This window comes from Canis lupus, chromosome 6 (assembly GCF_048164855.1).
Source record: "Canis lupus baileyi chromosome 6, mCanLup2.hap1, whole genome shotgun sequence".
NCBI classification, from domain to species: Eukaryota; Metazoa; Chordata; class Mammalia; order Carnivora; family Canidae; genus Canis; species Canis lupus.
In genome coordinates this window covers 61,627,978-61,651,899 of record NC_132843.1, presented here as the reverse complement: position 1 = coordinate 61,651,899, position 23,922 = coordinate 61,627,978, and the positions used below count along the sequence as shown (strand labels likewise).

The 23,922-nt window shown below is 37.3% G+C and overlaps 1 protein-coding gene and 1 long non-coding RNA gene across 10 annotated transcripts in view; one reads left to right on the top strand and one right to left on the bottom strand.

Annotated features, from left to right (window-relative positions):
- Positions 1 to 5,337: 5,337 nt before the first annotated feature.
- The window catches only part of PLA2G4A (phospholipase A2 group IVA), a 150,685-nt gene continuing 132,100 nt past the window's right edge, over positions 5,338 to 23,922 (top strand). For 2 of the 9 annotated variants that reach the window (XM_072830845.1, XM_072830844.1), the window contains exons 1-2: positions 5,344 to 5,512; positions 13,392 to 13,495. The gene's annotated coding sequence lies outside the window, so the exon portion shown is untranslated. Of the gene's footprint in view, positions 5,685 to 13,391; positions 13,496 to 23,922 lie in introns of all 9 variants that reach the window. The other 7 variants (XM_072830846.1, XM_072830848.1, XR_012033085.1 and 4 more) reach the window with 7 other exon arrangements.
- On the bottom strand, positions 12,076 to 21,354 carry LOC140635751 (uncharacterized). The gene is made up of 4 exons (XR_012033086.1): positions 21,241 to 21,354; positions 13,638 to 13,838; positions 12,502 to 12,642; positions 12,076 to 12,181 (listed from the first exon to the last, which is right to left on the bottom strand). It is a non-coding gene; the product is annotated as an uncharacterized lncRNA (long non-coding RNA).

Sequence of the window (23,922 nt, the reverse complement as noted above, 5' to 3'; positions counted from 1 at the left end):
TTGTGATAGAATCTGAAGGGATCCTGATTTTATTTTCACCTCTACTTTATCTACAAAAGAAGAAGAAATGTTTTTAAGGTACAGTAATATAAGTTGAGGGGCAGTGTAGAAAACTTCATGGTATAAGTCTGATAGTAAAATGATCTGACTTGTAGGAAAGTTTTTCTGGGAATGAAGTCTAGGATGAGTTTATGAGGGGAAAGGAGATGAAAGAGTGAATCCCATATGATAGTATATGTAACAGTAATGAAAGGGTGTAAATTAATATTTTCAAGGCAAAATGAAAAGGCAAATGTAGATATAAAAATTTTGAATCTAGAAACCCAAAGATGAACGAAGGACTTGGGGTAGGAAGGATAGGCAAGAAAGTAAGCATTGCTGATGAGGAGGAGAATGATGGAAGTTTCTAACCTGAAACTAGAATTAGGAGCCTAATTTCATGATTGTAGTGATTAATTATGCCACAAATGTAGTAAGATACAAACAACCTGGCTCCTTACAGACTCTATCTAAAGAATAACCGTGATATTGACAGTGCTTTATTTGCTATAATCCTCTTACTGTATTTAAAAGAAATTAACAAGGAAAACATTTTAAAAATGTAGTGATAATCTGCCTAATATGTTCAATTAGAAAGCAATAATTAAGAGAAAATTATTGTTTCCACTTATCAAGTTAAAGTATTGATGTAAATGTATGGGTATAGTAAATGTATATGAAGAGTACAGGTGATTACTAGTAGATATTTAACGATTAAAATATAGTTCTTATTGTTCATAAATACTCTTCCTAGATCTGTGCTTTCATCATGACATTTAATTTTTAAATGCATTATAAATATATCTTTTAAAAATATTTAATTTATTTATTTAAAAAGAGAGAGTGCGTGATCAGGGGAAGGGGCAGAGGGAAAGGAGCAGAGGGAGAGAGAATCTCAAGCAGACTCTCAGCTGAGACCGAACCTCATGTCCAGAGTCCAACATTTAACCGGCTTAGCCACCCAGAAGCCCCGCATTATAAATATATCTTAATTAGAGTTCACTCCACCCTAAATCTCTGATTAGCTTTATATCACCAAGAATTTTACCAGTGTAGGGGAGGGGAGTAGAAAAACTAAACTTTCTCTTCTTCTCCTGCTTCTTCTTCTTCTTCTTCTTCTTCTTCTTCTTCTTCTTCTTCTTCTTCTTCTTATTTACTTAAGAGAGGGATAGTGAGGGAGAGCATGAGCAGGGGGTAGCAGCAGAGGAGATGGAGAAGCAGGTTCCCCACTGAGCAGAAAGCCAGATGGAATGCAAGGCTCTATCCCATGACCCTGGGATCCTGACCTGAGGCAAAGGCAGACACTTAACCCACTGAGCTACTCAGGTACCCCAAACATTCTCTTCTTTAATAATGATGAAAAGAGCAGTTGGTAAGTAGAATGTTACCAGGTTTAAGATATCTCTGAACCCACTATCATGGAAAACAAATTCAGCAAATATCCTTTGAGTTCCTGGTGTAATATACATTTGGGGAGCGGGTTGACTAGAATGAAGAAGGCTTGCTTCCTGTCATCATAAAGCATAACATATATTTCCTTTTACAACCAAATATAATACAAGTTGATTAGTGCTCAAATGAATTGTTTTATGCTGAAAAGGGGATTGGGTATAAAAATTTTCCAGACAAAGTGGTAATTGAGTTAAGCCTTCAGGATGAAGATTATTTCAGTGGCACTTAAGGGCGAGGTGTACAGGAAGAATTAGTTTCTGTGTTGAAAGAAAAGTGAGGGTCTATTAGTTGGAGGCCAAAAATTTCACAGGCAAGAATGACTTTGATTTTCTTTGATTAATATTTGGAAGAAAGGGATGACTGGGGGCCCCTGGGTGGCTCAGATGGTTAAGCATCCAATTCTTGATTTTGGCTCAGGTCATGATCTTAGGGTTGTGGGATGGAGCTCCACATGGGGCTCCACACTCAGTGCAAAGTCTCCTTGAGATTCTCTCTCTCTCCCTCCGCCCCTTCCTCACTCATGTGCCCTCTAAATAAATAAAATCTTAAAAAAAAGAGAAATGAATAACTCATATGAATGATATTCACACACAGATAAATAGTAAGAATACCAACTCATTATTTTACTATAAACATGGTCACAATATGGACCAGAATACTCAAGCATGGCAGTGCATAAAAGGGACATATTATTACAAGCAAATTTGTTACTGGTGGACATTTAGAATCTTCTCTGTGTCTATCTGCAATCTGAATTGGATTTTCCTATTCAACTCTGTTAGCGTTCTTTTTTTAACAGTAAAAAATTTTAATAAGAAATAGGTACACATAACTCTAGTATTCCCACTCCTCCCCTGTAGTGAAGTTCAGGAAGAAGGTGAAGAAGGTGGCCTGATGTTGGCAGGACCAGGTTTTTATCTCTGAAGCCATCTCCGATCATAAAACTGACTGATCGGATCTAACTTGAAATTTGCAATGGACAATTTTGCCTTTACATTTTCCACGGTAATTATTACACTGGTATTTTAAGTTCATCATAATAGTGACATGCAATGTTAGGCACACAGAAATATATCCAAGCATACAATTAGAATTTCTGGAGCAATACATGGACGTTGTGACTCCCTCTAAGTAGCCCAAAGCATATCCACCTGTATCAAATGTGGAGAAAAGGACTTCTGTACTGATGACTTGGTCTCAACTTTGACCAAAAGGCCAGTTTCACTGAATTTGTTTCTTGGTTGAAAAACACAAATCAGGCCAGAAGAAGACCTAGACTATGAGAAATATCTTTGAAATAAAGAAGGCAAGTTTGAAAATTTTTGAAGGCATACCTGTGTTTATCTATCATCTATTTATCTATCGATCTATTGATCTATCTATCTATCTATCATCTATCTATCTAAATATTTAAAGAAGGTATCCATTGGCATACTGGCTAATTGTTTTCATTGAATGTATAGATTTACTACAAATAGTATCTCATTCCTCATGCCCAAGTTTCCAGGAGGCAAATCACTTTCATGCAGTTAGAGCACAGGATAGGTGAAGCAGAAGTTGTGAAAAGAGAACGGAAAGCAACTTCATGTAAAAGAAGAAAAATCCATCAAAAACATCAAGTTCTTCTTTTCCATTTTTTGAGCCATGTATTTTGACAAGTATGTACTTCCTTGTTAATTAATTCAGCCACTTTTAGGACTGTTCTACTTGCTTGCTTATCCAATGCTAATTATTATTAGGGCTCATCATTCTCAGTCTAAAATGTTCAGGTGTTGATAAGTAACAAATGGTATGAAACTCATTGACTAGTAATAATGCAAAAGGAGGGACGGTGTTTAAGGAGGCAGCTACCATACCACTCAGTTTCAGATGGGTTTTACCAGTAGTCCTCCTAAAAGACCTTCACTGATCACCAGCCCAGGAAGAGGAGTCTTCAGATGTAATTGATAGCACAGCCTGAAGCAGGCTCTGAAAGCAGTGTCTCTCTTAACCTAAGGTGCAGGCAGAGGTCCTTGGAGCCAGTAGATATAATTTTGGAGAAAATGGGATAAAGATAGTAAATCTGAATGTGTACTATCCATTTAAAGGTCTATCTGAATAGTGAAATCGGGTAGGGGCCCAAAATGGATGCGGACATGGAAGCCATGGAATAGGGCAATGAGAGGTGGTCTACATCAATTATAGATAATTGATATCTATATTAATATATAGCAGTATTGAAAGCTACAATTTTTTATTATCAAACTAGAACACTATGAAGCTCATGAAAAGGAAATCTTTGTCAGAGTCTTAGGATGAGCATACCTTGCAAAACATAATCTTTGACCATTTGTACCTAGGGAAGGGGAGAAAATAGTAGTATGCTCTCAGTTTTTCGCTTCCACACACACTGCCTCTCAAGAAATTTGGGGTCTCAAAAGATACAGATGCAATGAAATGTCAGGACACTTGCACCCCGATGTTTAAAGCAGCAATGCCCACAATAGCCAAACTGTGGAAGGAGCCTCTGTGTCCATCGAAAGATGAATGGATAAAGAAGATGTGGTCTATGTATACAATGGAATATTACTCAGCCATTAGAAACGACAAATACCCACCATTTGCTTCGACGTGGATGGAACTGGAGGGTATTATGCTGAGTGAAGTAAGTCAATTGGAGAAGGACAAACATTATATGTTCTCATTCATTTGGGGAATATAAAAAATAGTGAAAGGGAATAAAGGGGAAAGGAGAAAAAATGAGTGGAAAATATCAGAAAGGGAGATAGAACATGAAGGACTCCTAAATCTGGGAAACGAACTAGAGGTGGTGGAAGGGGAGGTGGGTAGATGGTGGGGGTGACTGGGTCACGGGCACTGAGGTGGGCACTTGATGGGATGAGCACTGGGTGTTATTCTATATGTTAGCAAATTGAACACCAATAAAAAATAAATTTATAAAAATAAAAAAAAGAAATTTGGGGTCTTCTTGATAACTAAAAAGATCTTGATCTTATGAGACACTACAGGCCTTTTTTAGGAAGGAGATATTTATAATATGCCATGTTGAATTTATGGGAAAAAAATAAAAACAAAAAGGAGTTGATATTTGGGCTGCAGAAGGCAGATAATCCAGCAGACTTAATGATGGAGTCTGCAGAAAATATATTCTTTGACAATGCTAAAAGAGAACTAGGAGAGTGTGCCCCCTATTTGATTAGGGCCAAAACTAGAAGATGCTGTGTTTGAAAACAAGCTATACAAAATGAACCTCTCAATCTTTAAAGACAGGGATCCATTCTTGTGGGCTTTGGATAAACTTAAACAGTACACTTTCCTTATTACAGTGACAGAGGGAATTTAAATTCGTATTACCCATTTGTGATTCTACATGATGAGATTTTTTTCCCCTCTGTATCTCAAAATATACATTAGAGTCTTTGGTATGTCTTTAATCTTAAATTTCCAAACAGTCGGGTAGGTTATCAACTCAGGTGTTTTGAGTTTGGGGAGGAACTATTTGAATAGATCATTTAAAGTGGGCTTACATCGTTCATCTCCTAAAGGTACACATTTGATATTTTGGGTCTGTCTTAAACTTTCCTTGTATAAAGAATGCAGATGCTATTTAGCTCTTCAATTTTGTTCTGACTTGTTTGGGCACTTGGGAGGTGGGAAGAGGAAGCAGTAACTGCTTGAGCACAATAGGTGCTTCCACACACACACACACACACACACACACATCCATGAGGTTTAGGACCAGGTGACTTACGCATTACTTTAAGCACGTTTTGTGACTTCAGCCTGGCAAGTAAACATTTACGTTTAAGATCTCTGCTTCTGCGAGAACACAGCTTTCCCTCTCTTCCTCTTTCATTCCACCTTAAACAGCTTGCAGAAGCTAAAGGAAACCAGCCCACATTTTAGCTCCTCCTACCAAGGATCAGACTTGAACTTCTCCGCAGTCCCCGCCGAAAAAGGATCCCGACTGAAAGCTAGAGGCCAAAAGGAGCCAGAAGAATCTCATGTAACTCGGGGAACAGTAAGCAATATATTTACTCTCGCCCCGCTCCACTTACCCCCCTCCCCTCCACCTCCTTAGCTTGAGGTCTGTATCTTACTTGGAAGGGAGAAAGGACGGAGGCAAACCTGGGATCCACTGCCTTACAAAGTCTGCGTCTTCTCTCTCTCTGCCTTTTGGAAACCAGACACAGGTCAGGGAATTTAATTTCTTTCTAACAAGTGCCAGCTTGCTTCCCGGGGTCTGAAAGGTGCAGGGGAGTGGGACCAGGAGGGGATTCCCTCATCCAGAGCCGGGACCGAAAGCGCACGTTCCCCGGGGCAGAGGTGGTTCTCGGTTGGACTCCACGTGACGCTGCGCCCTGGCGCCCCAACCTCGCTGTGCTCCTAAGCGGGGAGACCTGGGGGGCTCCGTCTGGTTGCAGTGAAAAAAAAAAAAAAGAAAGAAAACAAGTCATTGCCATAACATATGCAAAAGCATCCCTGGGGTTTTCATATGCTGCGGGGTTAGGCGAAAAGAAAGACGATGTTGAAAAGAGAATCGTATGTAAGACGCCTGGTACTCTAACTCGCCCTTCCCTAAGTTGTTGGACCTGCCAGGAGAACCAAGCTCAAACCTAGATGCTGGGAAAGACTTGAGAGAACAAGAAGTAAGGTTAAGTTTTGAGCGTGAATACTCTTTTGGTCATTTCATTTTAGACTAAGAAGTTTAAAAGGGCATTTGGATCTGAAAGAAGAGTGGCTTAACATATCTAAAGCTCTTACAACTCATAATGGTAGCTGTAAAAATAATGATTTTCATCTCAAAAACTAGAACAGGACATGCTCTTCACATTAGTTGATGATGTAAGCATTTATTCAGCTAAGGTGGATGGATGAAGTCTACACTCAGAAGCATCTCATTTGGATGGGTGTCAATTCTCATTTATGATGTTTGCATATATAACCCTTTGAGTTCGAGGAGGATTTGTGTTGTGTTTTGTTTCTGTTTGTTGCAGGAATTTGGAATCGTAGCCCAAGAGATATTTGCAGGGAATCAAACCCTGTTAAGAATTTTTAAATTTTACTCCAGAAGTCCTTAGACCCTGACAATCAAGTTTGATGGTGGGATAAGAAACAAGTATTTACTTCTTTCATTGAGCCAAGGAAGAGTTAAATTTTAAATTAAGCAATAATTGTGAAATGCACAGAGAAGTGTGTATTCTGCCTTTGCTCAAAGCAGCTTTACAAACTTCCTGAAAAGGCAAGCACAATTTGTGGGTCAAGAAACTAAGAAAACTATTTAATAATTTTCCTTTTCCTACTTAAACAAATTTGTGTTTAAGTAGGAAAAGGAAAATTATTAAATGATACATTTTAACATTTTAAGTCCCTATTGGGGTATTTTGCATTTATGTTTAATTAGGGAAGGAAAATTGTTAAATAGGTTTCCTAGGACCTGATAAAGTTCATTCCATAGAAATAATTTGGCCTGATGGTTTTTAACCCATCAATATTTTTCTTTCCTGGTGTCACTGCTTAGAAAGCAAAATCATGAGACCAAATCATTTTAATATTAAAACATATGTTCCAGGAATAAAAAAGAGGAAGACACAGTTGCTGTAGTTCCTTTTCCTCTCTCATAAGCCTTTCATTTGCCTTCAGTTTATTTCCCTCCTCTTGCTTGTAGACTTTATAGCTTTAATTATTCTCAACTTTTTTTTTTTACCCACAGAACCTTTTACACATCTTATGAAAGCTATAGACTCCTCTCCCCAGAATAATGTGTGTATGTGTGTATGCTTCTCCAACATGCACAAATTTGGAGACACCATTAGGATGATCACAAACCCTTCAAAACAATTCATGTCACATGAACATGTAGTAGTTTCTTGAACTTTGGAGTTTTCTACTAATATTAAATAATAAATCATTTTCTTATAGGAACTATTGAACAATGAATATTGCAGTGTCCATGTTGCCATTTATTCAATTAGCATTCTGGAACTTATCTAAGCAATTTGGTGTAATGGAAAAAACTACTTTCCTGAAAACCAAGTGACTTAGATTCTTGACTCAACCCTTAGAACTAACTGTATGATGTTGAGCTTGCCTTTTTCTGTAGAATCTGATATTTTTTATTGCTGAATGCAGTAAGTAAAACAAACAGGAAAAGAAGATACAAGTTATATTTTATTGGATTATGGGATGTCTGTATTTCTTGCTTTTATTCCAAAATTCCTGACAATGTTTCCCAGGAGGATTCTTTTATGATATCCTTGTTTTTTACAAAGGTAATTCCTGGTCACTGTTTAAATTTCATTAGATATAGAAAATTGCAAAGGAAGAAAGGAAAAAGATGACCTATAATCTCCTCAAGGGATAACTCTTAAAAATGTCATTCATTCATTTATTCAGTCAACAGATTTATGGACTATTATACATAAGTACAGAGACAAAGGAGACAAAGAGACACAAATTCATGAATATATATCTGTTTTTACTTCTAGGCATTTTTCTATACATACATTCACATGTAAATTTTACAGAATTGTTATTACATTTTTAAAAGGTAAACTGAGGCATGTCAAAAATTTTAAGAGTTTGTTTGAATAAAACTTGATTAGATAGGGACAGCACCAAAGGGAAGTGGATAGAAGCTCTTTCCCAACAGGATCTCCAAGGAGAGACTTCTGTAAAGAAAGAGTGGAGTCAACATAACAAAATTATTGATTGCCCCTAGTTTAAAGCCTAGTTGGCTGTTTGTGATTGGTTGTCTTTACGTTTCAATTCTGTAGGTTTAGTTTTTAGAGCAGTTTAGATTTTGGTTTGCTTATGTAGGCCATCGAGGCATTAGAGTCACCTCGTCTAATGGCCTCCTTGTTTCATTAGTTTAACACATAGTTGCTATTTTATAACATGCTTAGTCCTCAGTCATGAAGTTTTCTGTTAACATATGATTTTTTTATACTCGTGTATAATTTTGTATTCATTCATATCTGAAACAAATATTATTGAGTCCCTACTATGTGTTAGGTGCTGTGCAAGTAATGGCAATCTATCCATGAGCAAGAGTGGTTCTCACCGTGATGTAGTTTGTAGCCTGTGGAAATATTATATTGGTTGATTATAAATTGTTGGATATTTTTTTTTAATTTTTTAAAATTTATTTATGATAGTCACAGAGAGAGAGAGAGAGAGGCAGAGACACAGGCAGAGGGAGAAGCAGGCTCCATGCACCGGGAGCCCGATGTGGGATTCGATCCCGGGTCTCCAGGATCACGCCATGGGCCAAAGGCAGGCGCTAAACCGCTGCGCCACCCAGGGATCCCCAAATTGTTGGATATTTAGGTGGATTAGTTTTCTATTCTAAATAATGTTTCAGCTCTTTTTATAAGTGTTTGTACACATCTTTGTACTTCCTTTGGATAGATTTTTAAAAGTGCATACCAGGTTTTAACCTACAAAGTTGTGAGATCATAAGCCAGTTTTTTATCAAAACACTCTTTTTTCAACTGTGAAATCAGAATAATCATAACAATTGAGTGTTTGGAGGATTCTCAAAAATATTTAACAAAATATCATGGAATTATTTTTGCCATTTTGCTCTTGAGAAAAATTGTATCAATTTATAAGCACTATAGAAGAGTAGAATTCTATATGCTAACACGGTGTAATCACTCAAACAGAACAAACAACAACAGATTCAAAAACTTAGTCAATGGTTGTCTAAAAGGGTATCTTGTTTAAATTTATACTTTTTTTCAGAAATAAGGTTGGCTAATTTTATAGTGGCCACTCATGTCTATATTTATGAATTGCCTCTTTCAATGTGATTTTTAAATATTTTATTTTTCAGTTTTAATTCCTAATATGGTAAATTTCAATAGAAATAACTCATATAATCCAAGTTCCTTTAAGGTCCTCAATAATTTTGAAGTGTTTGGGGGCCTTAATATCAAATGTTAAACTGGAAGTAGAAAATTCTCTACTGCTTTTCTCAATTTTGGAAGATAGTTCTTATTTTAATGAATTCAAATGACTTCAGTGAGACTCAGCAAGCTGATAAGTGATCCTTATCTGAGTTTGACAGCTGCTGGGATAAAGAGGAGAGATTGCACCATTTTCTTCTTTATTCCTTCTCAGCACACACATTTGTGAAGCCCTGGTCCCTCTTTCTTAATCTACTACCCCATTTTCTTGACTTCTGGAGTGTGCAGGGAAATTCAGGCATTTCAGGTAATGGTAGATTTTGAATGAGAAAGCAAATGTCCATCATATGGATAATTTCATGATCTTATAATACATAAAACTCATATATATATATATAATATAAAACTCATATGTATACATATATAATACTGAGCTTATCTTGCTTAGGTTTTGATTTTACTATTTAATTTATAATTTGTTTTTTTGATTACTCAGTTGGAAAAAATATCAGGGGGCCAATAATACCTTTCATTTGCATAGCATTTTGTGGCTTATAAAGGGGTTGCTTAATAACTTCATTCCCACAATAACCATGTAAGTTAGCAGAGTACGTATTCCCATTTCAAAGATGTGAAAAGAGAGAGATTGAAAAGTCAAATCATTTGTTTAATGCCCAAGCCTTACAATTTCTGTTTTCATGCATTTTATGTTCCAAGTGATTGAGTTATATTTTCAATTTTGATGCAAGCTATTAAAGCTGTCAACTTCTTCTAATTTTTATTAACATCAGAAAAATTATAGGGGAAGAACCAGAAAATATGCATCCTAATTCCTTATTAACTCCATTGTTCTGCTCTTATATCTGGGCTACTGATTAACATAATAGGGAAGTTACACAAGCATTTAAAAATTGATTGAAAAAGTAGTGTATGATTTAGAATTTTTTGTCTTAGAGGTATGTAGTATTTTACATAGATATATGCCACTTGGAGAGAATATGAAGAATATGAAGTTTTAGCCAAAAGTACAAAAATAGACACATTATGAGTTATATAAGTACCAATTTTACCAAAGATTTTACTTCCATGTGGTAGTGGAGCATTCTCTTAGAATGTTCTAAGTATAACCTACAGAGCCTATGGCTCTTTTTAGTTCTTATTAATCCTGGAAGTTGACCTAAAGCGTTTGTGTCAAAATGGTTACTCTGACCTTGGATTTATCATTATTTGACCTTTCCGAACAATCCAGGAGCTTATGGTCAACCAGATACTCCTTTTCAGCGGTGAAAACCAACTTTTGTTCCAAGATGGTGTATCATGCCTATGTGTAACTTCTTAGGAACTGATGTAGAGTGGGTCAGGTTTGGTTGCTGGATGCCGCTGTGCCACTAGAAACCAAGGTCAGTGAATAGCTTCTGCATTTTAGTCAGTAAATTGACATACTTTCAATTTGCTCCATACTCTACTGCCCATGGCATTACAAGATAAGCAGGTTGAGTGCAATACATGGACTGTAAACTGTGATGTTAGACCCCTTATGGAAGGAGGTATTCTTGCTGGATTCTGGATTCATAGTTGTAGAAGAGATCAGAAAAGATCTCTTCTGCCTAGGATAGGCTGGGGGCAAATAAATAAATGGTATCTTTTGTTTTCTTTGGGTTCTCACTTTTAATTTATTGAAATGAAAGAGTAATCTATCTTGTAGACTTTTTTTTTACGTGTTTTTGGTTCCATATTATGAAAGTATTGAGAAAAGTAATTTAAAGCAATTATGTAAGAATTTATAGAAAAGCAGTTTGGGGAACAGTGCCTAAAGGTGCATGTAGCTATGAGAACCTGCCGTATAGATACCTGCATCTGTAATTCAGATTTCTTAATATCCATCAGTCCCTTGTTATATATATCACAAACATCAAACAGGTATTAAATTCCTTTCCATTCAACTGTCATGAAGAAAAGACAGATGAATTTAAAATTGATTGAGGTCATGGACTTCGGCCTTAATGAGATAACACTAGAGCAATTCCATCATTCACAACACAGTCTTCTAAATCACTACTTTTTTTTATTTTTTACTACTTTCAATTTTTCAATTTATGATGGGAATTCATGTTCAGTTAAAGACTTCAAAGTATTGTTGGGTCCTTGATCCTTAGAAAAAGATACTAATAACATATTTTAGGAAGATTTCACATAACAAAAATTTTAATTTAAAGAGATTTCCTGGTTAAAAATTGCATACTCTTAAGATGGTTACTTATAGTCTAATACTTGGTACTTATTTTTTTTTAAGATTCTTTATTTAGAGGGAGAGAGAGTGTGTGTGTATGTGTTTGTGCACGCACACATGCATGGGCGGGGAGTTGGGGGGAAGGGGCAGAGAGAGATCCCAAGTAGACTTTGTGTAGGCTGGACACAGGACTCGCTCCCATAACCCTGAGATTCTGACCTAAGCTGAAACCAAGAGTCAGAGTCGGAGGCCGAACTGATTGAGCCCACCAGGTGCCCCTACTTAGTTTTCTTTTCTTTTCTTTTCTTTTCTTTTCTTTTCTTTTCTTTTCTTTTCTTTTCTTTTCTTTTCTTTTCTTTTCTTTTCTGTCTTTTCTTTTCTTTCTTTCTTTCTTTCTTTCTTTCTTTCTTTCTTTCTTTCTTTCTTTCTTTCTTTCTTTCTTTTTTGTGATGATCTCCAAGGAAGGATTTTTTTATATTTAAAATACATAAAAGTTCACAATAGTTACATGGGATTTTTTTCCTTATCTGCATCACAAACAATGCCCCTGCTGTCAAGGAAAAGCAATAAAAGAATCCATTTTGTGAGACTCATTCAGTGTTTGCAAAAGCTCTTACTGTTTAAATTATGTTTTAGATTGACAGATTGATTAGGTTGAGTAATACCTTGTGAATTACTGTCAGAGTAAAAACAGTCTTGTATAAATTATGATTTTCCATGAGTAAAATAATTTCCAGCTTTTTATTAATATACTATATAATGTGCCTAGGAAAACAGTAGGAAAAATGTATCTTTTTAATACTTGGAAAAAGAATAGGTTTTATAGAAAGCAATTTAGAAAATCTGTGCTCTCTCACTTAAGAATCTTACCTGTTGGATTAAAAAAAAAATCTGGGTCTTAACCAGGAATGGTTGATCACAGGGCTGGGTGCATATATATTCCTTCACCAGTTCAGGAAGTTTTCATTCATACATACATACTGCTAGGCACAGTGCTACCTTTCAGCATACCTGGGTGAATAAAACAGGTATGATTAATTCCCTCTTGGAAGAGAGAAGCAATAGTTAAGCAGATGGTAAACAGATAATAAAGGAAGCAACCAGGTTGCAACAGCTGAGAATAACCTGGGGAGGGGAAGGATGGAAGGCTTTTGCTGAGGTGAAAGGCAAATGGAGCTGCTGACAGATGGGAAGCCGTGAGTGGGAGGTGAATGAGTGAGTGGGAGTGAGCAAGGTGTGGCTCAAGCTGGGTCTTCTAGGCAGAGCATTTACACCTGAGCCAGAAAAAAAACAAAACAAAACAAACAAACAACAACAACAACAAAACAAAAAAAACGAGGGAGCTGGGTGGAAAACCAGGGATTTGGGAGATGTCATGGTTGCAAAGAACTTGGTTCCAGGGAAACAGAAGCTAGAAAAGTGACTTCGTTTGAATACTGCAAGGTCATTAGTGATCTTAATAGCAGTTTCAGTGGAGTGGTGGGGACAGAGTGTGAAGGAAGTGCAAATGAGGTGGCACAGGGATGGGAGGTGAGGGCCCCCCACGGCGGGGTGGGGGGGTGGGGAAAGGGGAAATGGATACCCTGTGAGCACTGGCCCTCTAGCGATGTCTGTCAATAAACTGGGCAGAAACATGGAAGCATGGCAGGGGAAAAAGAATGTGGAGAGGGACTTTCGTGGGGTGGCCAGTCAGGTCATCCAGGAGAAAGTCCTTTTGACTGTTCAGAAAAGAAAAGCATGACTGTCTTGTACTTTTTCAGAGGAAGAGAGGGAATTTGTGTCCTAAGAGCCACATGTGGGGCCAGGTCTCTAACAAGAGGAGAACCCAAAAGTACAGGGTGTTTGCTGCTTTCGTGGTAGAAAGGTAAGAAACTTCCCTCTGGTGCTGTTTTCTCAGTGAAGGGAGGTGTGGTCCTCAGCTCAGACAGGGGGTGGGGGATGGTGAGAGATGAGCAGGAGAAGGAAGCGATTTTCTAGAATGGGAATGCAAGCACAGAGAAACTTACAAAGATGCTGTGGAGTGTCCAGGGCCTCTTCTGAGTGTTGAGAACTTGAAGCGAAAATAAAACCAGTCTGCCAGGTTATGTGGTTGTTCTCCAGCTACAGGCTAGGAGCAAACCAGAGAAGCTAGAATGGCTGGGTTCTTCTGGAGTGGAAGTTTTGCAAGCAAGCAAGTCTGGAAATCTTTAAGATGAACAACCAATGTCCTAAGCAAAATCACAAAAGAAAAACAAAACACCTAAAACAAGAGTACATAGAAATTTGTGAGCTTATAGAATACAGATATATAAAGATATATAAATACCTTTTATCTAAGGTAATTATTAACTAGCAGGGAGTAGTTACAAGTTGGCTTGATTTCCATCAGGTGGTAGGAAGGGATTTGGTCTTTGTTGCTTTCACTCCTGTTGGATTTTTACCATACTGGTTCCTGGCCCTGGTTCTATATATCAGTGAACCTGCTCTAGGAGCCATTGTGCTGGTTTTTTGTTTGTTTGTTTTTTCCTTCTTGTCCTACTTGCTAGAATTGTTGTCCTTCTGAGCTTGGATTAAGAGTGCGCCTGCCTTTATTGGGTGCCTAGCTAAATCCAGTGTCTGCCTTCTATCACCTCTGCCTCTGCTCTTCTTAACATTTGCTTACTTCTCCAGGCTCCTGGAAGCCATCAGTACTCCCTCAAGATAATGCTGGCTAGAATTTGAAGCATTATAGCTCTATAGTAGAGAGATAGCTAAAACATGTAGTTGTAGTGGTAGAAACTGACCGTCAGAAGAGAAGGCTTTTCTTTTATAGCCTTGCTTTCAGGATGTTCTTTCTTTAACCTGACATAAACCCTTCATTTTGCAATGAAAAGTCATTTCCTTCTCTTTTCTTTTCAATCCTTCGAGCTTTGGAGAACAGCTGGTTACTATAATTGAAATGGTTTTCTTCAGGAATGAAAATAATATTCTTGAAATATTGACTCTTAACATTTTTTCGAGGTTTAAAAGAAAATCTTGTTGTTGCTTCAATTCGTTAGACATTTTTCATAAATCCTCTTAACATCAAAGTGCTTTAGTTTTATTCAAAGGATGGCCAGGCACTTTCATGAGTGGAAGCAATGAGCCCGTGTGGGTCAAGCCAGGCAGTATGGTGAGGGCAGTATGGTGAGGAGGGAAAGCTCTTTGTGACCTGATCCATTTAGGTTTGCTTCTGGCAAACCTTTCCCAGTTGCACTACCTGGCACTCAAGTTTCTTTTCTGTCCTCCTTTCCTCCTACCTCTGTGAGACATGCCATGAATTAGAAAGTCATTCTGTACTTTATTCCTGCTTTTGCCCATATCTGTTAGGCTACAGTTTAGATATAGTTCTCTAACTTTTTCCTGTCCAAAATGAAGGAAACATTTGCAAACTGAATGGGAGAGTATGGCACTGTTTTTGTTAATTTCATATTTTTACAAACCCACTGGAACACTTTTTTTTAAGCTTTTATTTATTTATTTGATGGAGAGAGAGTGAGCATAAGCAGGGTGAGTGGTCAGCAGAGGGAGAGGGAGAAGCAGGCTTCCTGCAGGGCAGGGAGCCCGGTGTGGAGCTCAATGATTCCAAGATCTGGGATTATGACCCGAGTATAAGGCAGATGTTTAACCAACTGAGCCACCCAGGTGTCACCCCTGGGACATTTTATTATGTCACCAGCAGAAGTGCAACAGAGGCATTCTTATAGATTTTATTAATATCCTTGGTACTGTTCTCTAGCTGGTTGATCAAAGGTGGAGAAAATGTAAATTTCATATTTTGAAGCAAATGACAGTGTTTCTAATTTATTCCAACCTGTATTTATTTCATGTAACATCTAAATATTCACATTGGGCTTACACGTTCATCTTGGTGCTGGCAGAGGTGGATAGTACAAAAAAAGCACTTAGTTTTGTATCATTTTACCTTTTATTGTGCTGTTAGTTCTTTTGTCCTCAAAAATGTCACACTGAACTTGAAAACTATATAGGTACACTCCACAGACGTAGAGAAAACGTGCTTGCAAGGCTCTAAAGCATATATAAATGTCATATAAGGGGTTTTCTAGACCAAATGGACTCCATGTATTTCGACATAATGGGTTTTCTTTACAATCTGATGTTTCTATTTCATGAATTTTATAACGTCCTACTGTATTAGGGGGTCCCTGCAGCTTTCCCAGACTTCCAGACTGGTCGTGGCACAGAAAGAATTCCTGAGGCTATTCCTTTCAAATGCTTACTTGCACAGCTCTTAATCCTGCAAAAGGCAGGGTTTCCTGTTTAGTTCAAAAGTGAATTGCCATTCACAGTATCTAGAAACACATTTCGAAAGCTTCTTACAACCTGAGAAAAGAACAGTGAATTTCCACTCCAGTCCCGTGTAACACAATCCAGGACGTGTAGAATGCTCATCTCCACTTTTGTCATTTAATTTCCGATAATGCCTGGAATGGGTGGGTGTACAGCTCCTCTGATCCTCCACAATCCTGCTATATTGATTTGTCATCTTTTTCCACTTTTAAGATCATAGTCAATGTCCATATTTTAACTGCAAGGTCAATCTCACTAGCTGCCTGAAATAGTTATTGTGTTAGTTGAAAAAAAAGTAAAACAAACCCAAAATGTTGATAATTTCATTCAGTAATAAAAGGGTTCTCATGAAATGTTTAAGTCAGTATGACGATTTTCCTGGGGGTTTTCCCTGGACTGTTTAGAAGAAAAGATATGGCTTTCCCTCCTGTGGCAATCTTGAGTACGTCATGAGAAAAAAGCAGCAATTAAGGAGGGAGTGGAACCCTCGACAAAACGCAAATACTCCCTAGGGGAGGATTTTTGCAAACTGTCTGGGCTAGAGAGAGAAAGCTGTAGAAGTAAATACGCCTCTCAAAACATTCTCTTTTTTTCTAGCATTTTGTGTCACATTGTTTAAAAAAGTAACACCAAGTCATCAATGTTATCCTTTTTTTTTTAAAGTAAAAGAACATTATTCTACATTTTCTGAAAATGAACATGGTATTAGTTAATACTTGGGGTGCCTGGATGGCTCAGTTGGTTGAGCATCTGCCTTCAGCTCAGGTCACCATCCCAGGATTCTGGGATCAAAGAGCCCTGCGTGGGGTTCTTTGGAGTTGCTTCTCCCTCCCTCTCAGCCCCTCCCCACTGCTTGTGCATGCTCTCTCAATCTATTTCTGTCTCTCTTTCAAATAAATAATATCTTTGAAAAAATTTTAAAAATATAGTTAACACTTGTCAATGTAGTGGTATTCCACAATTGCCTATGTGGGAAGAGGAATTTTTAAAACAGTCCATCTACTATTTGTGAGTAAACATCTTACAAGTATAATTCAAACCTAGAAAAGGGTGAAAGATGAAAATGACTCTTTTAAAGTTTAATTTGAGCAAACATAAATTCAGTTTTTCATTTCTCTCTAATTTATATCTTGAATCTACTCTGTAGTACCAAACAATAACTTTGCAACTTCAAATTTTGGTCAAACTAATATATATATATATATATATATACTTTTTATTTTGGCTGTATTTCCTTTTTAGCTCGAGTATGTAAGGGGCAGGGGAGAGGAAGACATGTGGTAGGATAAAGAGAAAGAGTACCTGGTTCAGCCCTTTCTCCTACAGGGTGAACTTGGCTAGTGTAGGAGAGGAAAAATTTCTTTCTACCCTTCAAAGTTCTTCCAGCTAGTCTAAGAATTAAATTATCACGGAGAATAAGCCCAGAGTTTAACTCTGTGTACATGGAAGCAAGACCTAAAGAAATGACCAAGACAGGCAGTTTTTGTATTTTTTTGGACAGAGACAGTAAGTCTGTGAGGAATTGACAAGACAGATAAATTACTGTTTGGTGCTTCATTTAGTAGGGAATCCTAAACTAACTTGGGCTGGGGTACTAATTTAGTAAAAGTAACAAGGGTCGTTCATACAGCCTTTTCAGCTTTGAATTCCCCATCTTTGGTGATAAGGATGTCTCTTTAACTTCTGGTACAGGGAGGGTACCTTTTGCATGGGAGATTTATTTTCTGCTTTGTGGAGACAAAGGTGGGATGGGAGGGTGGGATGTGGGGGGTGGTCAGAGTGTTCTTTTTGCACTGGCTGTTTCTTAAGTAACTTTTATTTAAAATAATCAGCATGCCAAAGGGGCACATTTTGGAGCAGTCTGTCCTTGGCCCCTACACTATGTTTGTTAACATCTTTTGGCCTCAGCTTATATATTTGCACAATGAAGTTCTGCCTGGGTGATGGTTGTGAATATTTCTTCCAATTTCAAATTTTGTGAACTTAAAATAGGATAGTGGCTTAGTTTTGGCCACCAAGGAAACAATGGAAAATAGCAGCCAACTAGACAGTCAAGGAAAGAAAAGCCAAAAACTGGCTCAGGGATGAGGAGACATTCTTGCTTTGTTTATAATGCAGCATGTGAAACTGGGCCAGCCAGTTTCCTAGCCCTTAAAATAGACAGGTTCACCTGGATTAGTACTTCCCAATTGTGAAGGGGTTGAATAAACTGTTCTGTATTGTGTTTTATTTATAGAGTATGTGTGTGTGCACACACATATGCATGCTCTTTTTAAATAACCCGACAAGGGAGACTGGCCCATCTAAAAGATGCTGTAGTGTATCCTCTTTATCTTATCCACAATTCTAGTTTAGATGCATTTCCTATCACATTTGAACCTCTCTGGCTGATTGTGTCCCTTCCTTCTAAAGCACCGCATTTCTCCATGAACAGTTGAATGCTTCTTTATTTGACTGCTATGTTTATATTACTGATGTGTTTTAGGCAGAGTTGTGCTCGCCGTGCATCATATGTTGAAGCTCTAACCTCCGTATCATAGAATGTGTCTGCATTCAGAAATGGGGCCATTAAAGAGGCGATAAAGCTAAAATGATGCCCTTAAGATGGTTCTTAATCTAATCTGACTGGGTTCATTATAAGAAGAAGAAATTTGGACACAGAGACACCAGGGATGTGTGGGCACAGAGGAAAGACTGTGTGAGGCCATGGGGAGAAGGGGACCATCTGTAAGCCAATGAGAGGCCTTAGAAAAAAAGCAAATCTGCCATTGCATCCATATTAGACTTCCAGCCTCTAGAACAGTAAGAAAATAGTGTCTGTTTAAGTCACCTACTCTGTTTTTTTTTTTTATATTCAAATTCAATTAACCAACATATAGTGCATCGTTAGTTTGGCGTTTTATTATAGCAGCTCTAGCAAACTAATACAAAGTGTCACTTCCATCGTGCCATCTCTATGCTGAGATCCTCTCATATGCTGTTGCTTAGTGTATAATGTCTCTGAATCTCTGCCTGTCCTTCAGGGTCTCATGTGACAGGACACTAGAGAAAAAAAGAATTTGGTATGAGGCCGAGGGTCAGGATTCCAGGGCCTTCACAACCTCTGTTAACCCAGATGACCTGGGAAAGTTTCTTAGTCTTCCTGGAAGACAGTGCTTCCTCCTAGAATGTGGTAAGGGAGACTTTGCCAATTAGGCAAATCACTTAACCTTTCTAAAGGTTAAGTTTTTTTTTTTTTAATCTCTAAAATGGTAATAATCTCTGTCATTATGAACATGAAATGAGGTGGTATATATAAATCACTTAGCATGGTACTTGGCACCTAGGAAATGTTTAATGAAGGTGAACTTTTAAAGTTAAGTAATCAAATTAGCAATTGCTAAGATATCTTCCAGTTTGTCATTCTAGAGTCTATTAATAGGCTTTGCTTCCCCTTGATTATTTCTCAATACAAGACCTCATCTGTGGTTTTCCCCCTGGCACACCATACAAATTCCCAAGTTTGTTCATTCATCTTTTCAGTTAATAGTAATTGAGTGATCATCTGGGGCCCAACAGGAATACAGGGAGAAGGAGATGGAACTTGCCTCATGTTGCACACAGTGAGGGGAAGCATACACTGTGTATAATGGGATTGTAATGTGTAACAGTGTGGCAAGAGATATCAAGAAGATATATGAGGGTCCTAACCTAGTAGATAAAGAGATAGTTTAAATTTACAGTGGAATCCTGCAGGACAGGTAAAGACTGTCCTGTAGAGAAGGTGTGAGGACAGGGGAACAGCACCAGGGAAGCTGGAAGTTGGACAAAGCATCTTCAGTGAGAGTGTGGCTCACTGCTCCTGTCTTTTTTTAGAGGAAGTGTTTTTCATTTCCCCTCTCTATACATTTAAGCTTGATCGTGATTTCGAATATCAGCTTAGTTATTCTCCTTTTCTATCAAGCCTTTTTCCTATTTGAAACCACCTGACTCTTCCTTCTCTGAAACTCTAGTAGATACTCTATATACTTGTCTGTTTAAATAGCAAACTCTCAATAATAGAAATTTGAGAGATAAAGAAGCAGTGCCAGAGACCTAAGAATAAAAACAGCAGGACAAGCCAAAAGAAGTAGCATGGACATTAACCACAGGGATGGGGTGTCTGCCTGCAGGATATGGAAGGCAAGTTCCATTCCTTTGGGTTCCTATCTTAGGAAACACAGTTAATTAATGTGCATCTTTGGTGGCATGCCTTTAGATTTCCTTGGGAATAGGGAAGTTCTCTTAACAGGTTTTCCATACTAGACTGAGACTGTGGCTTGAGAGACATTTCTAATACAGAGCAGCTCATTTGCTTATCTTAATTCCTGTTGTTTATTTCTCTCTTCTGTTGATGATAGCAAACTCTTTGCTTAGCCCAGTTTTAAAAAAAATTTCCAGCAAAATAATCCAAGAATTAAAAACAGTTGCGTCATTATGACTATATACCTATGCAAGGATGAAGATGGTGGGAACAAGAGTGCACTGCTTTTTGCCTTTGGAACATCTTTCTATCTCCAGCATAATGGAGAAAGTTTTGAGTTTGGAAGCAGACAAGTCAGTGGCCCAGGATTTTTTTATTTTTAAAATCTCAACAAATCAGAAACAGGAGTATTTCTTCATTTCTATTACAACTCATTGTTGAGTATGGAAAAAGTACACAGTCTTTAAAAGAGGTGCTTAACAAATTTGCCTACTTGAATTTCTTAGAAACTTCCAAAGAGCCAAATAAATCTCAGGAAATTGGAGCAATCTGGGGGAAAAGCACCAGTTTCATAAGCAACCACAATAATAACAAATGATAATTTTGTGTATTTTATGACCGGCTAGGTACTGTGCTTGATGATTGACATATTTTCTTTCATTTCGTCATCCCACTGCCTTTGTGATGTGTGGGGGCCATTTCCTCCATTTTACAGATAAGGAGACTGAGGATCAGGCTCCTACAGTCAGAGAAAGGAAGAGACAAGCATGAACTGAGGTCTGGCTCCAGCAGGGAGCTTTTGTGTTGAGCCCCTTATTAAACTAATCTATTCTGTTATACAGTGAAATGAAAAGAAAGAGGGGCACCTGGGTGGTTCAGTGGTTGAGCATCTGCATTTGGCTCAGGTCGTGATCTCAGGGTCCTGGGATTGAGTACTGCATTGGGCTCCCCATAGGGAGCCTGCTTCTCCCTCTTCCTATGTCTTTGCCTCTCTCTGTCTCTCTCATGAATAAATATATAAAATCTAAAAAAAAAAAAAAAAAAAAAAAAAAGGAAAGAGGAATGGATCCTTGGCTTACCTATCTTTCTTTCTTCCTGATGCCACAGCTCCTTCTCTTCCTGTTGTCCTATCGCTCTATGCAGGGAAAGAGAATTGACAAAGCAGCCCACTCTATGTTTCTGGTTCTTGTTCACTTTTCCCAGAGAAGCCTGTCTTGCTCTGACAACATGACTAAAAGGGTTTTGGATAGACCATACACTATTCAGCATTCATGGAAAGCCAAAAGTTACATTGCACGGGCAAGTATGCTACAAAGCGTATCCAAATTTCCCCTCTCATTAGTGTTCAGAAAGTTTCTAATGACAGGGCAGCCAAAAAAAAAAAAAAAAAAGTAAAGAAAGAAATTAAAGAAAACACGAGCTTTCTATCTCTTGCTTCAGACTTAAAAGACTGTATACTCACCAAGGCTGGTCATTCAGCTTAGTTATAAGAAAACAAAACACAAAACCCCCCAAACTCGTGTCTTATGAGCATTCATGACAATGGTTGTGCAACCTAGTTGCAGTAAGACTTCCAGGACTGAGCCAGTTGTGGGGAAAAAAACATTTTCCCAGTGTTTAATGTGGCTAGCTGGACAGAATGCCTTAATTTCATAAAAACCTAAAATATCTACTACTACTAGGGGGGGAAAAAGGATAAAAAGGATGCCTATTTGTAACTGGAATTGAAAATGCTGTCACTGTCTTGACAATAATGACCGGTAATTTTACCCTGAAGAACGTAAACCTTAGTCAGTTCCCATATGACTGTTTTATTTCTTCTTCAGAACTTACTTTGGAATGGAAATTGCACATGTAAATTAGACCCATACACATGTATTGGATTTTTAAGTAACTTTTTAATTTTGAAATAATTTAAGATAAATTGCAGAAATATCACTGAGTTCCCATATCCCTTTAGCTAGATTTCCCCAATGTAACAGTTTACATAAGCATTAGGATATTATCAAAATCAGGAAATTGAGAACAGCATAAGTCTATTAACTAAACTACAAATCTTATTTGGATTTCATTGTTATTTTGTATGTTTTAGATTTTACCCAGTCTGACAATCTCTGCCTTTTGACTGGAGTATTAAATCCACTCACATTTAATATTGTTATAGTTATGGCTGTATTTCCAACTGCCGTTTTGCTTTCAGTTTTCTCTGTGTCTCACGTCTTTGTTGTTCCTCTATTCCTGTGTTCAGTACATAGTTTCCAGTGGACCATTTCAGTTCCTTTGTTGATGTGTTAACTATATTTTTGAGTGATTTTTATAGTGCTTTCTTTCTAGGAATTATTTCTAGGTATGCCTTCATTTACTATAATCTACTCTATGTAAATAATAACTTAATTTGAGTAAAATATGGAAACTTTGCTCTACTGTAGTTCCAGTCCTCCTTTGTGCAATTACTGTTATACCTATTAAGTCTATATATGTTATAAATCTAATTATACAGTACTGTAACTGATTGTTTTAGGCTTTCAGTGTCTTTTAAAGAAGCTGTGATAAAAAAGAAAAATTATATAGAATATTTTATATCAAATACCATCTGGTATTATATCCTTACTCCATTACAGCTCCATATCCTTCCTATCTTTTGGACTATTATTTTCATATCTATGATATCTTTAAGTAAGCCCAACAATACAATTTTATGATTATTATTTGAATGCAATTGACTTCTAAATCTGTAAGAGAAGAAAGTAGAAAGCTATATTTTTGCTATCTTATAAAATTGTTTTTATATAATCTATTGGCTCTCGGTTTCTTGGTATGGCTTTGAGTTACTGTTTGGTGTCACTTCCTCCCAACCAAAGCTTTCCTCATTATTCCAGTGAATGCTTCTCTCCTGGCAAAAAATTCTTTCAGGCTTTATTGATGTGAGAATGTCTTTATTTCTCCTTCACTTGAAGGATAATTTGTTGGATATAATATTCTTGGTTAATAGTTTTGTTCTTTCAGCATTTTGAGTATGTCCTCCCACTACCTTCAAGCCTCTGTTCTGACGAGAGGTCAGATTTTAATCTTATTGTGGTTACCTTACACAGGATGAACATTTTTTTTCTCTTGTGACTTCTAAGACTTTGTCTTGGATTTTCAGCAGATGGACTGTGATGTGTATAGATTTGAATCTCTTTGTATTTATCCCACTTGAAATTGGTTGAGCTTTTTGACATGGTTTTAATCAAATTTGGGGAATCTTTAGACATTATTTCTTCAAAAATTTGTTCTTTCCTTTCTTTCTTCTTTTCTGATGAAATTCCATTTACACAGACCTATTAGTATACTTGATGTTGTCTCCCAGGCTTTAAGGCTTAGTTAAATTTTCTTCATTCTTTTTATTTTTCTTTCTGTTCTTCAGATTGAATAATCTCTATTCCCATATATAAATCCACTGATTTTTCTGAAAGTTTAAATGTGCTTTTATCCTCTGTAGCAAATTTTTCATTTCAATTATGGTTTAACGCCAGAATTTCCATTTGGTTATTTTTTCTATTGTCTATACCTCTTTATTGCTATGTTACTGTGTCATACTTTCCTCTAATTCTTTCTGGTTTTCTTTAGTTCTGTGACCATGTGTGTAACAGATGCTATGAAATATTTGTCTGTTATGTTCATAATCAGGAGTCCTGCAGAGATAGTTATTATTGGTTGCCTTTCCTTCCTGTGTCTGGCTTACATTTTCCTGGGTTTGTTTATTTTGTTTCTATTGTTGA